We start from the raw sequence: 14,733 nt of genomic DNA, 5'->3' as shown, positions 1-14,733 counted from the left end.
GGCGGAACGCGAGGTACATGGTGCTCTTCCCACTGCGCCACAAAACCGACACAGAATCAAAGGCTACGAATGCGCCTTATATCCTTGACTCATTCAAACTACGTCAAGAAGCTGCTGATACAACGCATTCACTACCTGTGGGCGCAACGCGAGGTACATGGTGCTCTTCCCACTGCGCCACAAAACCGACACAGAATCAAAGGCTACGAATGCGCCTTATATCCTTGACTCATTCAAACTACGTCAAGAAGCTGCTGATACAACGCATTCACTACCTGTGGGCGGAACGCGAGGTACATGGTGCTCTTCCCACTGCGCCACAAAACCGACACAGAATCAAAGGCTACGAATGCGCCTTATATCCTTGACTCATTCAAACTACGTCAAGAAGCTGCTGATACAACGCATTCACTACCTGTGGGCGGAACGCGAGGTACATGGTGCTCTTCCCACTGCGCCACAAAACCGACACAGAATCAAAGGCTACGAATGCGCCTTATATCCTTGACTCATTCAAACTACGTCAAGAAGCTGCTGATACAACGCATTCACTACCTGTGGGCGGAACGCGAGGTACATGGTGCTCTTCCCACTGCGCCACAAAACCGACACAGAATCAAAGGCTACGAATGCGCCTTATATCCTTGACTCATTCAAACTACGTCAAGAAGCTGCTGATACAACGCATTCACTACCTGTGGGCGGAACGCGAGGTACATGGTGCTCTTCCCACTGCGCCACAAAACCGACACAGAATCAAAGGCTACGAATGCGCCTTATATCCTTGACTCATTCAAACTACGTCAAGAAGCTGCTGATACAACGCATTCACTACCTGTGGGCGGAACGCGAGGTACATGGTGCTCTTCCCACTGCGCCACAAAACCGACACAGAATCAAAGGCTACGAATGCGCCTTATATCCTTGACTCATTCAAACTACGTCAAGAAGCTGCTGATACAACGCATTCACTACCTGTGGGCGGAACGCGAGGTACATGGTGCTCTTCCCACTGCGCCACAAAACCGACACAGAATCAAAGGCTACGAATGCGCCTTATATCCTTGACTCATTCAAACTACGTCAAGAAGCTGCTGATACAACGCATTCACTACCTGTGGGCGGAACGCGAGGTACATGGTGCTCTTCCCACTGCGCCACAAAACCGACACAGAATCAAAGGCTACGAATGCGCCTTATATCCTTGACTCATTCAAACTACGTCAAGAAGCTGCTGATACAACGCATTCACTACCTGTGGGCGGAACGCGAGGTACATGGTGCTCTTCCCACTGCGCCACAAAACCGACACAGAATCAAAGGCTACGAATGCGCCTTATATCCTTGACTCATTCAAACTACGTCAAGAAGCTGCTGATACAACGCATTCACTACCTGTGGGCGGAACGCGAGGTACATGGTGCTCTTCCCACTGCGCCACAAAACCGACACAGAATCAAAGGCTACGAACGCGCCTTATATCCTTGACTCATTCAAACTACGTCGTCAGCGGCGTGGGTTGGCGACTCAGCGGCGTGCTAGCGGCGTGATAGCTGCGTGGTGTACACGTGATACCACCAACCCCCCAAACACAAACGTTAACGCAATACACCCACCCCCTATGCGACGCATTTACTCGAGTCCCCTTCGCGGGGAGATGGGCCCATTTTTTTGTTTGTTTTTTTTACATTTCTAAGATTTGTTTTGGGGACTTGCTTAAATAGTGAATTGCGTGCATGTTTCCTTCAAGCCACTCAGAATAGTTCGTTGACAAAGGCGTAGCTCAGAGACAAAGGCGTGCTGCTGCTTTGCACAAGGTCACAGGTTTGATATTTGGCTGTAACACGTGTTTCTGATGGTGAAGTAATAAAAGGATTGTGTACATGCTATGTGCATGTTAAAAAAACTCCAGGTGGGCCAATCGAAGGCCAACTGTATTCAAATTTCGCATCGGCAAAATTTATTTTGGACGTACGGTGCGTATCACCAAACCAATTGCGACATTACTCGTAGCCCTGTGAAATTCCTTGATAATCAGTTGGAAATGTTTAAAAAATAGAAAATAAACTTCATCGCAGACAACATGAGCCCTGCCAGCGGATCGTGCAAACAGCGATGAAGCGGAAGTGACATTGCAGCCAACCAGGCGATTGGTCCTCCAGCCAGCCAGGGGAACCAGTCAAGCTCTGCTGGGTGGGCTTTTCCTGGACCTGCTGCAGACGTGAAGCTGTTGTGCGCATGTTTGCTCTGGCTTGCTGTCTGCGACGTCACTTCAGCCTGGTTGTAATGTCTGCACGCTTCTCAATTTCGGTTTCAGAGTCGCTGATGTTTGATGGTCATTTGTGCCATGCATACGCGTATGTCAGCTGTCATATTTTGTATCTTGCTGTCTTTTTAGGCAGACTAAAAAGAAATTAGGTTTTCAAGAGGTCACATTTTTGAGTGCAGTTGGCTTTTAATCTGGAGTGTTGCCCACCTTGTAGCAAGTTGTCGAGTGTTGAGCCCGGGATTTATTTTTAAATCTACAGAAACACTGGAAGGCAAGGTTTATCACAAGTGTTTTCAATTGCTTGCAGGCAGCATCTAATAGTGGCGCCGCTGTTTTTTGCTAGCAAGAGGCACCATACACGGGGCTGACAATCCTTAGGGAGGGAACTTGCCTGCTGCTACTCGTGTGCTGTGGACTCGACCTGGAGTAGGCTGAGCCAGCAGCTACCACAGTTGAATTTCTCCAGAGGTTAGTTACTTTTTCAGCAGGCCCAGCATTGTTTTCTTGTTTGCCGTATACTTAGGTGCTGAGTTCATTTGTTATCATGCCCGGAATTTTCTTGGTAAAGCTTGGACATGTAGGGCAGACACGATTTCTTAAATTTTTAACAAATTTTTTTTCTTAGGTATTGTGTCTGCCACGATATTCAATCAGCAGTAGAGTGCAGGAATTTCAGTAGTTCCGATAGGTTTTGTATGAAAACTATGAACCAGATAAACAAAGAACATAGAATAACCTGGGTTGTTTAATAAGAAACCTGTTGTCCTCCTGAGCAAAATAATATGGGGTTCTCGAGTGCCGTGGGTATATTTAAATAAGTTATTCAGATTTATCATCATCATCAGCCTATGTACGCCCTCTGCAGGGCAAAGGCCTCCCCCATAGATCTCCAAAAACCCAGTCCTGTGCTAACTGCGACCAATTTATCCCCGCATACTTCTTCATCTCATCTGCCCATCTAATTTTCTGCTGCCCCTGCAACGCTTCCCTGCTCTAGGGATCCCACTCTGTTACATTTAATGACCAACGGTTATCTCGCCTTCGGACGTGCAGTGTTCATATTATCCCATTTAAAATGGGACCTAAAATGCGACCTGTGTGGCACATATCACAGGCTTGGCTCAAGGCATAAGAACTCAGATTTAAAAAAAAAAAAAAGAAGAGGATCCAGTAGCGTATAGGGTGTATGCACTGGCCCCTAAAACGCACGGCAGGGCTAGACTAGCAAGGAGGCTGACTTTATTTTTACAGTGAAAAGCTGCCACACAGACAGCGCATTCTCCGACGCAAAACATGGTATAAGGCTTGGTGTTCGCAAAAACCACTGTGGGTGTGGCACTTTTTTTTTCTGGTTCATTCGTCGGTTTACAAATGCCTTGTCGTAACGAGTAGCTGGCTTTTTCTTTTGCTTCGGGATGCCAGACTGCATGTTCATGCTTCTAGAACCGCGGGCCTGAAACAGGCCGCATGGTGAAAACAAACGCCAGGTTTTCGGCTGTTTCAAGGCAAAGGTACCGTTCGAAGACGGTATGGCCGCATGCAACGAATTCACAAAGAAGGCATTGATGATGGGGTGAATCAATACCAAGTCTTCTGTGCACATTTAATTGCAGGTGAGGACGATGCAACGTTGACACTGTTATCTCGCGCCGCGCCACATGCTTGAAACCTTAATTAGTACGTGAAACTTTCACTATTTAGTTCATGCAGTGTACTTTATGGATTATGCGCACTCATTCGGGCATTCAGCATCACCCTGGGCTATTTGAGTGTTTTGAAGTGAATGTGCTATACAAGGCCACTGGTAAATGTGGGCTTCCAACCATTTCCTTTCGACTGTTTCCTAATGACCAAGCCTGTTCCGGGAGCTTGTTCTGTTTCTAATTTCCGCTTCATGTGCATCGGAAAAAAAACACTTGGAAACAATCGGCATAATCTTCGTCACCTCAAGTCAGTGAATTGTCCCTGCCGCACTTTATAATGCATACACACCTCACAAGCACTTCAACCCAGACCGTTTGCATAATCGCTTAACGTCATTGGAAACCCAGTTTGAGGTGGTCGCGCGTTCAATGCATCAGAATACTGTCGCTAGAGCTCCTTAACGTCTCACACTCCATAAGAAGCACGCTACAGGCCTTGGGGAAATGGTAATGTGAATGGCTCATTGCACATGCCCCTACCACATACAATATTGTCACAAGCTGTGGTAGAAAAATTTTTGTAACTTCAGCCATGGTCTTTTGGAGCAAGGCAAGAAATAAGGAAATGGACGTTCGGGGATGATACTGAGCTAGCGCAAAACGACTGCACTGCTCGCGCAGCTCTCAAGCCACAGAAATAATATTGGCTCCACTTTGTGGCTGAGTGGCCAGTGCATACACCGTATAGAATACAGTACAGCATGAATGTAAGCAGCATGAAGAAAATCAATCGTGCCTGCCGTCTTTTCCAGGCAGCTGTTCAAGGTCAACCCGCCACGGGCAGCAAGTAAACAGGCAGCGAAAGGATGCGCACTAGCGTGCACTCGGAGTTGGTGCAAAGGCTGCGGACCAGTGAATCAAGCTGACGGCAGGTATTTTAATTCTTTTATATGATACTTCTTTTGGCAGCCATTCCTAAATTCGCACTTTTTCAAAGCTTATAAGCTATTTGTCAGGCTAAATATTGCAATTTAAATGAATTTTCAGTGTATAACACTTGAAGGTTTGAACAAGCGCTTACAGAAGACAAGCCTTCTGGGTCTTTTTTTTTTGTTGTTGTCCCTTGACATACGTCAGTTTCTGATATTAAGCCATATTCTTTTATGGCACTATAAGACAATTTTAGGAGGACAGGATAAGCGTGTGTATCTGTTAGACGTGTATAAAGACGTGATGCCATCAGCACTTTCAGACTTTGAAAAGGCACTGTCTGCACTGTTGTTCACAAAGCTCAGCATTTCAGAAGCTGCAGACATAAAAAAAAGCAATTCAATGTTGGAGAAATAGTGAGTTGCGCCTCTATTTTGGTAAGCATCTGGCCAAACCATTTATACCCAAGATATATCAACTTCGAATAACCATAAACAAAATTTTTCATCGGGAAATAGGGCTTGACATAGTGGTTACAAAAGGCAAATCACCCCTCTTTTTTAGCTAGCCAGTCATCTTGTTTATTTTTTGTGTTCGGTGTTATAGCATTCTGCAGCAATGAACCAACAGGCTCAAGCAGTGAATTTATCAAAACTGGGAAGCATATTACCTAAACATATGATCTTGCCAGTATGACTAAAATTTTAGCAGTTCTCAATAATGCGTCAAACTACATTTCGCATCCTAGTTATGCCCGTGATGCTTAAAGGTTATACCACGCAAGAAATGCTGCGTTGGGTGCTAACTCTGACTGTGCAGAGTCCGCTTTACGCACATTGGGAACATTCAACCACCTCAGGAGCTGTACACCAGGGCCGGCTGCCTTACCTGCTTATTTCAATGCTTTTTATTCTCTTCGCATTGAGCTGTCTAGCCTCATTAATGTAGCCTTACTAAGATTACAAGCTTTCTTGTGCACATGGTGGGCATAAAAAACGAGTGTAACACAATTTTGTGACCCTTGTTGACATTGCAAGTTAAGGGGCCTTTGATTTTACAACCAAATACAGGTAACACAAAATTTACAGAGCATGAAGGTAAAGCACCGCTGAAGAGGACGTCGGGCCAAATTGAATCGTAGAACCTCACTTTCAGCACCGGCACACCATGACCATGGGGGCTGTATTTAACGTGTCTTCTAGCTAGACCGAATACCGGTATTTGTTTAACAGACCTTAAGACGCACCAACAACCTTTTCATTCTGGCTCTGCTGCCAGGCAGGCTGCCAGCAACTGGTTACAGCAAGTCCAAAAATCAAATAGAATAAGTTTAAAAAAAAAAAACAAGCTCATAGTGTAAGTATTGGGTATGATGATATATCATCATTTGCTCTTGTTGGGATGTTTGATGTGGGTTCATACGTGCGCACAAAAAGTCTTTTGAAGGAAAGGGGCAAAAATGTTTCAGGCTGGCCACGCTGCGAGTACTTGGCTACCAGTGAGGGAGCAACAAAAATGAAAACAGAAGTGAAGAAAAGGGGGTGCTTCGGCCACTGCAGATTAGTCACGCGAGCGTGCGCCTGTTACCGTGACATCAGTGTGAAAGGCGCGGGTGACGGGTGGGTGCGGGAGGCACTGCAGGGCCACGATATTTTGTGCTCAGGTTCCTTGAAAGCCAAGCATTTTTGGGGCATGCCTTACTGCCAGTTCAGGTTCACCGTGGTGGCCGCTGGGGCACCGGTACTAGAAAAAGGTCCATTAGGTTACGGCGCACACTGCACCCCTGCGAGGTGTGCTGGGTAATTTTTACATGATTCTTGGACTAGTTGCACGAGTCTTGTACATGAAGTGAAATGGAATGCCAAAAGCGAGGTGGCTAAAGATAGCAACGTTATTTAAATTATGATCGGGGTGAGCATGTGCTTTGGAGTGTGAAATGGTGAAACGACTGCCACATCGCTTTGTACAACATTAGCTGTGGCTCGATCGCGTATTGCACAAATAATAATTGCAGCATTCAAATAATCGATTGTAATGTTTTTAAGTTTAAAACCTTTGTACTACATTTTACGCTGTCTATGCATACAGACTCAATAGAATCTAAGAAGTTTGCAAGAACGGAGTGCAGTTCGTAGGTTGCGGTACTCTGTTAAAAATCCTTTCTGTAATGCAGTGGTTCTCAAATAGGGGTCCTCGGACCCCCTGGGGTCCGCGAGGGAATTTTGGGGGTCTGCAAAGCTCTCCCTGATGCTCTCCAAGAACCTTCCCACCCCATTCACTCTTTCTGCTAAACCTTGCTGGAAGTGTGAAAAGGTGGCTTTGCTGCATGACCTGTACGTTAAATTTCTTCGTGAAACCCGTTTTAATGTTGGGTGGGTTCAGATAAGGACAGCCCAAGTGGTGCCATGTCCATTTTTTCTTTGAAATGAAACTTTAATATTGTGTAGAACATTGTATTTTCACCATGGAACTGGCATTAGTTTAGTGAGAAGCACCATCGTTGATTTAATAAAAAAATATTTAGAACGCAATCGGCCGGGCTAGTTTCCACATTGCTTGGTGTGCCAACTTTGGGGACCCCTAACACGAAGCGAAATTTTTTCCAAATTTTTCTAATTCAACAAATATTTGCAAACTTCTTCTGGATTCGCGAAAATTGAATTTGCAATATTTATATTTTTTGAGAAAATATTTCTCAAACTTAGTAGCGAGAGCAATGTCATTCAAAAGTGACACTTCTAAAAAAACATTTTTTTACCCATCGCCCTAAAGGATAAGCAGTCTAGTTTTTTAGACGTGTTTATGAGGGGCTGCTGAACACCTCATACCCTTCTCAATGCTCTACAAAGAACATTTATCAAAATACCGCTTCGTGAAATGCGACCAAAAATGAAAATTTGGAAAAAAGGTCCACCTTTTGAAAACGTCATTTAAAAAAATCATGTTTCTCAATTTTCGCGATACTTACACAAAATGGCACTCAATTCCTGAGTATTTGGAAAGCTAAACATTTGTTGCATTATTTTTGTTCTAACTCAGAAAAATGAGGTCACATTCAACACATTTTATTAATGTCCGATCAACGGTTGGGTAGCAGTTCGCAGTGAAAAAAGACAAATAATTATGGCTGTTTTTTGCTGTTTAGAAAAATAAAGCGACTGATATAAAGAAAACTGATGATCATAGTATTCATATTTACCCATTCTTCAACTTGTTAGTTGCGGTAGGCATTAAAATAATTGTGAGGTTTCTGAGCTTGTTTCTTCCATCAGAGTAAGGCTACCATTTTATTTCATTATCGCATTGCCCTAGCTGTGTCATAAACCCATATGTTTCATTTCTGACGCTGCTTAATCGCACATTATTGGTAATTTACCCCATTTATAAGCAAGTAACCTCACTGCAGTCACTGAGAATATTTGACATGCGATCGTCATAGTCAAATGTGTATTTCCGTTCTACCTGGTACATGCGAAGCGCTAACTGCAAAACAACTTCGTCTTCCTAACTGTCCGTCTTTTAGCCTCCCGGGGATAATAAATAGATGTGCTTCTTGAACATTTTGTTTTTAGCTGTTGGAAAGATAAACTTTTATCCCTCTACAAAATCTGCCATTCTTTACTGTGAACACTTCAATGTTAAGGGGAAGGTGCAGCGTTCTAGTTCGAAGGCCCTTCAAAGTGTCGACAAGCCGAGGTGAAAACCGTCGCTGCCTCTCCGAGTCCGAGTTCGATGTTGGGTACCTTCATTTTATTTCGTTTGAGTTCGCTATTTCCCCCCGCCGCGGTGGCTCAGTGGCTAAGGCGTTGCGCTGCTGAGCACAAGGTCGCGGGTTCGATTCCCGGCCGCGGCGGCCGCTTTTCTGATGGAGGCGAAAAGCAAAAACGCCCGTGTGTACGAGATTTCGGCGCACGATAAAGATCCCCAGGTGGTCAAAATTAATCCGGAGCCCTCCACTACGGCGCGCCTCATCGCCTGCGTTGCATCGGCGCGTTAAACCCCACAATCAAATCAAAAGTTCGCTATTTCCGGGAGGATCGGGATGCCGAGTACCGGCGGAACATTTTTGCTTTTCTCTTCTTTGTTCTCAAATGTGGCAATATCGGCATCGTCAAGATATATCACGACGAAATTCACTTTTTCGGGATGCTGTCCACGAACTGTTTCGTACTTTGTGCGGCTTCGGTTGAAGGTAAACGCAATATATGCACAGCAGCTTGATGCTTCACAAGGCTCTCCACGCCGTTGTACGCACTTTTGTCATGTCCGGTTCCAGAGAAAAGCCACTTTGTCACACTAGTGACCCTACATTCACTTCTGTGCACCTCGAGGAACTGATGCCTAAATAGGGTGGCACCACCGTTGTTTATACACATTATTAAAGCGCATATTGATGCATGCTCTTCAAGAAGTCGCTTGATTTCGACCAACCCCAAGCATGCATGAGCCGAATCAAGGCTGTGCTTCCTCAAAGAGTTGTAGTCTTTCTCGACATCGCAACGCATGTGAACACACTTTTTTGCCTCTGGTCAATGGTATCTATCTTTGTCGGGAAGTAATTCCTACAGCACAAGCAAAGCTTCTGACCACTGTTTGTTGGATCTTTGAAGATCTCTGGAACTAGAAAGCTGCACCTTCCCCTTAACCTTGAAGTGTTCAAAGTAAAGGTTGGCAGATTTTGTAGTGGGATAAAAGTTTATCTTTCCAACAGCTAAAAACAAAATGTTCAAGAAGCACATCTATTTATTATCCCCGGTAGGCTGAAAGACTGACAGTTGGGAAGACGAAGTTGTTTTGCAGTTAGTGCTTCGCATGTACCAGGTAGAACGGAAATACACATTTGACTATGACGGTCGCATGTCAAATATTCTCAGTGACAGCAGTGAGGTTACTTGCTTATAAATGTGGTAACTTACCAATAATGTGCGATTAAGCAGCGTCAGAAATATGAAGCATATGGGTTTATGACACAGCTAGGGCAATGCGATAACGAAATAAAATGGTAGCCTTACTCTGATGAAAGAAAGAAGTTGAAGAATGGGTAAATATGAATACTATGATCATCAGTTTTCTTTATATCAGTCGCTTTATTTTTCTAAACTGCAAAAAACAGCCATAATTATTTGTCTTTTTTCAATGCGAACTGCTACCCAACCGTTGATTGGACATTAATAAAATGTGTTGAATGTGACCTCATTTTTCCGAATTAGAACAAAAATAATGCAACAAATGTTTAGCTTTCTAGAATACTCATTAATTGAGTGCCATTTTGTGTAAATATAGCGAAAATTGAGAAACGTTTTTTTTAATGACGTCGATAGGTGTGGATCTTTTTTCCAAATTTTAATATTTGGTCGCATTTCATGGAGCGGTATTTTGATAAATTTTCTTTGTTAAGCATTGAGAAGGGTATGAGGTGTTCAGCAACCCCTCGTAAACACGTCTAAAAAACTAGACTTTATGGCGATGCGTAAAAAAAAATTTTTAGAAGTGCCACTTTTGAACGACATTGCTCTCGCTACTAAGTTTTCTCCAAAAAATATAAATATCGAAAATTCAATTTTCCCGAATCCAGCAGAAACGTTTGCAAATATTTGTTTAAAAAATTAGAAAAATTTGGAAAAAATTTCGATTCGTGTTAGGGGTCCCCAAAGTTGGCACACCAAGCAATGTGGAAAGTAGCTCGGCCCGATCGCGCTCTAAATATTTTTTTAATAAATCAAAAATGGTGTTTCTCACTAAACTAATGCCAGTTCCATGGTGAAAATACAATGTTCTACACAGTATTAAAGTTTCATCTCAAACAAAAAATGGACATGGCAACACTTTGGCTGTCCTTATCTGAACACGGCTTTCTGCGCGATACAAGCTATGCGAAAAAGCCAGACTCTCAAAACACCTGGCAAAACGATTCGCTGGCAACCCATTCGGTTTCGTTCGCATGGTTTGCGAGCACGTGTGGTTTCATTTGGGTGCAATCCAGTGTCCAATCCTGTGTGCAATCCAGGTTGATAAGGCTGACGGTGCCATACCGAAGAAATATAAATAACGATGTGCAAGTTCATATCGATGCAGACTTTCAAATGATTGTGTCGATCACTTTTGTGTTTTACTGATTACCGATTTACCGATTCCTATGAGGAGTTTACCGACCCCTATGAGAGGGATCAACCACATTTTTTTTTTCAGCTGACAGGGCCCACATTTCAAAGGTGTTCTAAGAAATAGGCTTTTGTAATAGGGCTGTTTATTAGACAAAGGTTCAAATGAATCTAGCTCTTAGTTTTTGTTAAGTGGCTAATTGCTCTTGCGGTTTTTTGTTTCCTTTTCTCTTCTTTAGGTGATGCCAGGGAACACGGCAGAGGGTGAACATGGCAGTTTGTGTGAAAATGAATTGCGACGCGTTGTAAAAGACATCAAGCGCCCGCGTGTACTCACTGAGGGAGAGGGTGAAGTGGGGCCGGTCGGGATGAGAAGAAGGTGGTCGTACCTTACACCCATCGCGTGGCTCACCGATTAAAGAAGGTCGCGGGGAGGTTTGATGTCAAGGTAGTGTTCTCGGCACCAAACAAATTGTCCTCTTTGTGTGGGGCTATTGCAAGAAAAGTCAACCAAACGAAAGAAACTCGGGCAGACAGGTGCGGGGTCAGGTATGAAAAACAATTCGTAAAATGCGCGAAAGGCGTTGGTTATCGAATCCCGTTTGATTGCGGTGGATCCTACGTAGTCCAGACGGGCAGGTGCCTGAACATCCGTCTCCGAGAACACTCGTCTTCCTTGAAGAGGACCCCATGTTCCCATCCATCTGACCATTGCAGGAAGCATGGGTGTGTGCCTCTGCTGGAAAAAAACAGAAGTCCTGTTTGGGCACCCTCAGCAACGTACACCCGAGGTAGCAGAGGCTTACTTTATCTTTTTGTGCTATAAGAATGTAACTTGTGTAAGCGCCCCATCCGTCGCCCTTCTTAATGAGGAATTCGCCTATCTTGAAGACAGCGTCCAGTGAAAAGGCAATAAATTTCTTGGATTTGCAATGTTCGGTGCTGATGTTATCGATCTGTTAACATTCGCGCGGATCATCGGGCAATTTGTTGCGGCGCATGTGATTGCTGATTTCTTCCCGATTGCTATTGAATTACGTCAGTTTTGTGTGTATGATGCGGCACAAGGGTGCGCTGTGTCGGGATTTGTCGTTTTTGGTTTCATTATACTCAGTTGTTAGTAAGCGCTCGTCCTGTGTGGTTCTTCTCTTTGTCCCGCGTTTTTCTGTGCTTTTATTTAGCAAATAAATACATTGTCCAGTGCCAGCAAATCAAGTGGTGAGCGTTGCAACATATAGCCTCTGAGTAAATTTCTGTTTTCTAATTTGAACAAAATATTCTGAGGAAAATTATAACAATCATCAATTAGGAATTTCTTAACACCGTTTTTTTTAATGTTCATTTGCATTGGGTATGAGTGGTCAAAGTGGCCGTTTCATTAAGCCGAACCAAGCTGTAAGCATTAAATATGAATGTGTTCAAGATTACTATTTTATTAAGTAATAACACTCCCGAACTCTGTTTTGTGTATTTTATTGCCGTGTTTTCGACTTGTGAGTTGTATTGTTCTACAATTTTTTTCACTTCAGTTGTCTAAAGTGACATTTTCGAATATTTGTTCTAATGGGGTTTTAAGAAAATTTGTGTTTTCATATTCACTTATCACTTTGTTAATTTGTTGAGCCAGCAGCTGATGGCTGATCACTGTTGTATGGTTGTGTTTTGTATATGTGAGCTCAAGTGTTGCCTGTCCTGTTGATTGTTACAAGTTTTTGTTATTTGAGACAAATGTTGTCTAAGGTGATAATTTTGAATGTTGTATTTCTCAGTTGCTTCTAGTCGTGTATATGTAGTCTAAGACAAAAACCCGTGATTTTTATTTCTTGTAACATTTTTTCTAGTCATTGAGCCAATGCATTATTTAAAAGGTTGTAGGCTTTATGTCAATAAAATAGTTCTTTTGGTACTTTGCATTGATGTTACTTGCATGTATGCATACCCTTTCGACTTTCAAGGGATCCTGTTTGGTCGATTCGCAAAATAGTCGACTGGACTTTTTCTTTGCAGATTTTGAGTCTCGGTGACTGTGCTGCAGAGTCCTGCATGCTGTATCTCAGGGGTCACGGGACTCCCTTTCAGCAGGTTAGGGCAACTTGGCTGGGGTCATGTAGTAGCCAAAGTAGCCAAGTGGGCTCTTTCTAGCCAAACGGAGAGTCTGTGTGACTACTTTTACTGGTCGCAAAGTAGTCATGACGACTCTCTTCGTTTGAAAATTAGGAGTCGAGGTGACTTCTTTTCCAGAGTCCTGCATACCCTTTTCTGACTCGGTCTAACAGAGTCACAAGACTCTTTTCCAAACAGAGTCAGGACGACTCTTATTACTGGGTCATAACGTAGTCAAGCGGACTCTTTTTGTTTGCTATATTGGAGTCACCGGGACTAATCTTCAGGAGTCCTGCAGACTCACTCTTGACTCTTCGTCACGACTCCCTCCCTAAGAGTCCCAGGACTCTGTTTGAAAGAGAGTCTGGTGACCCTCCCCATAAGAGTCCAAAGGTAGTCAATTCTGTAGCAAGCCAATGACTCTGTAAAATGAGTCACTACTGACTACCATTTTTCTTAGAGTGTTATTGTGTCTTGGAACTAAAACGAATTTTTCGAAAATCGAAGAAACGGAGGAGTCTTTAGGCGTGCTCGCGAAATAAGTATATATTGATGGGAACTTTCAAGTTCTCTTTGCAATCCGAGGCGTGCGCGAGAAATTATGTGTAATGACTACAACTTTTGGGGGCCTTTTTTGCTGAATCAATTGTTGCGTACCTAAATATATATGTAGCACCTTTTTCCCTATTGCGCAATACGTAGCCCTACAGGCTATGATTCCACGTGCCTTATCAACAAGTTCTTGTGATGTTTTTTGATGAAATAAACTACTTTGTCCTAGCTGTTGTTCTGGATTAATGCAACGTTTTTCAGACGCCACGTGCCACCAAGGGAGGATTTGCCGCTGTTGGTGCAAATTGCGCGGGACCACGGTGGATGCTACAGAGGCTACCCGGTGGCATAACACCTACCGAATCACAGGGATTGGCAGCGACAACGACAGCAGCCGTTCGGAAGTCACAGATATTTTATAAACCACATCTTCCAGCTATAACAAAACCTCTACCCTCAATTTGCGCAAACCTGCTCAACGGCCTGGCCAATGACCATGGAAGCATTCGCAAGAAGTTCATGGCCGATTTAGTAATTCCTGTTCGCCTGAATCATCAGCATAAGCACCCGAAATTCCATCCTACCAACTCTGTGGGATTGCCCATTGGCGGTGACAGGTTCCGGGAGAGGCTAACGTCTGATTTATTCATCGCAATTGGCGGCCTCGTGAAAGGGTAGTCCGGGTCGGCGTAAAATAAAACTATAATGTTTTCCTCCGCAACTAATAGAAGGTGTTTACTTTTGGTCAGTTTTCACGTCCATCGCCCGTCGGTAATTATAGGACTACAGGTTTTCTGTTCAAAGGGCGACATAACGCTTTCGCATTAAAACGAATGGTCTGCAACTTTATGAAAACCCATGCTCAAAATTCCTAAACCGAAACACCAAAAATCTTGCGCAGAAAGGTCCCTATACCGAGTATCGTGAACTGTGTATTTTTTTCTTGTAATTAGTGATTTGTTGATACTCTAAGGGGATGTATTGCTCAACGCAAGGTAGCTGACGAAAGGCCTTTAATGACTGTTATCCAAGATGGAGCGGGTTCACCGACGCGCGCCTGTCGTCTTCGTCGTGGGTGGTTTTCGTTTTGTTGTCACTGTCGATGCTGCTTTCGCGGCTGCGGAGTCTGGCGCAC

The 14,733-nt window shown here is 43.8% G+C and overlaps 1 long non-coding RNA gene across 3 annotated transcripts; it reads left to right on the top strand.

The window, feature by feature from the left end:
- Window positions 1–1,815: 1,815 nt before the first annotated feature.
- Window positions 1,816–13,020, top strand: LOC144137557 (uncharacterized). 3 transcript variants are annotated; one of them, XR_013315680.1, is made up of 4 exons: window positions 1,816–2,193; window positions 2,577–2,737; window positions 4,725–4,844; window positions 11,183–13,020. It is a non-coding gene; the product is annotated as an uncharacterized LOC144137557 (long non-coding RNA). The 3 variants fall into 3 exon arrangements; XR_013315681.1 differs by having other exon boundaries at window positions 1,819–2,193; window positions 2,617–2,737; XR_013315679.1 differs by having other exon boundaries at window positions 1,820–2,193; window positions 2,613–2,737.
- Window positions 13,021–14,733: the final 1,713 nt, after the last annotated feature.

Source organism: Haemaphysalis longicornis, unplaced genomic scaffold, assembly GCF_048455015.1.
Source record: "Haemaphysalis longicornis isolate Haplotype H1 unplaced genomic scaffold, Haemaphysalis longicornis Haplotype H1 scaffold_40, whole genome shotgun sequence".
Lineage (NCBI taxonomy): Eukaryota > Metazoa > Arthropoda > Arachnida > Ixodida > Ixodidae > Haemaphysalis > Haemaphysalis longicornis.
The sequence above is the reverse complement of the archived record's forward strand: the minus strand, read 5'-3'. Positions and strand labels throughout refer to the sequence as shown.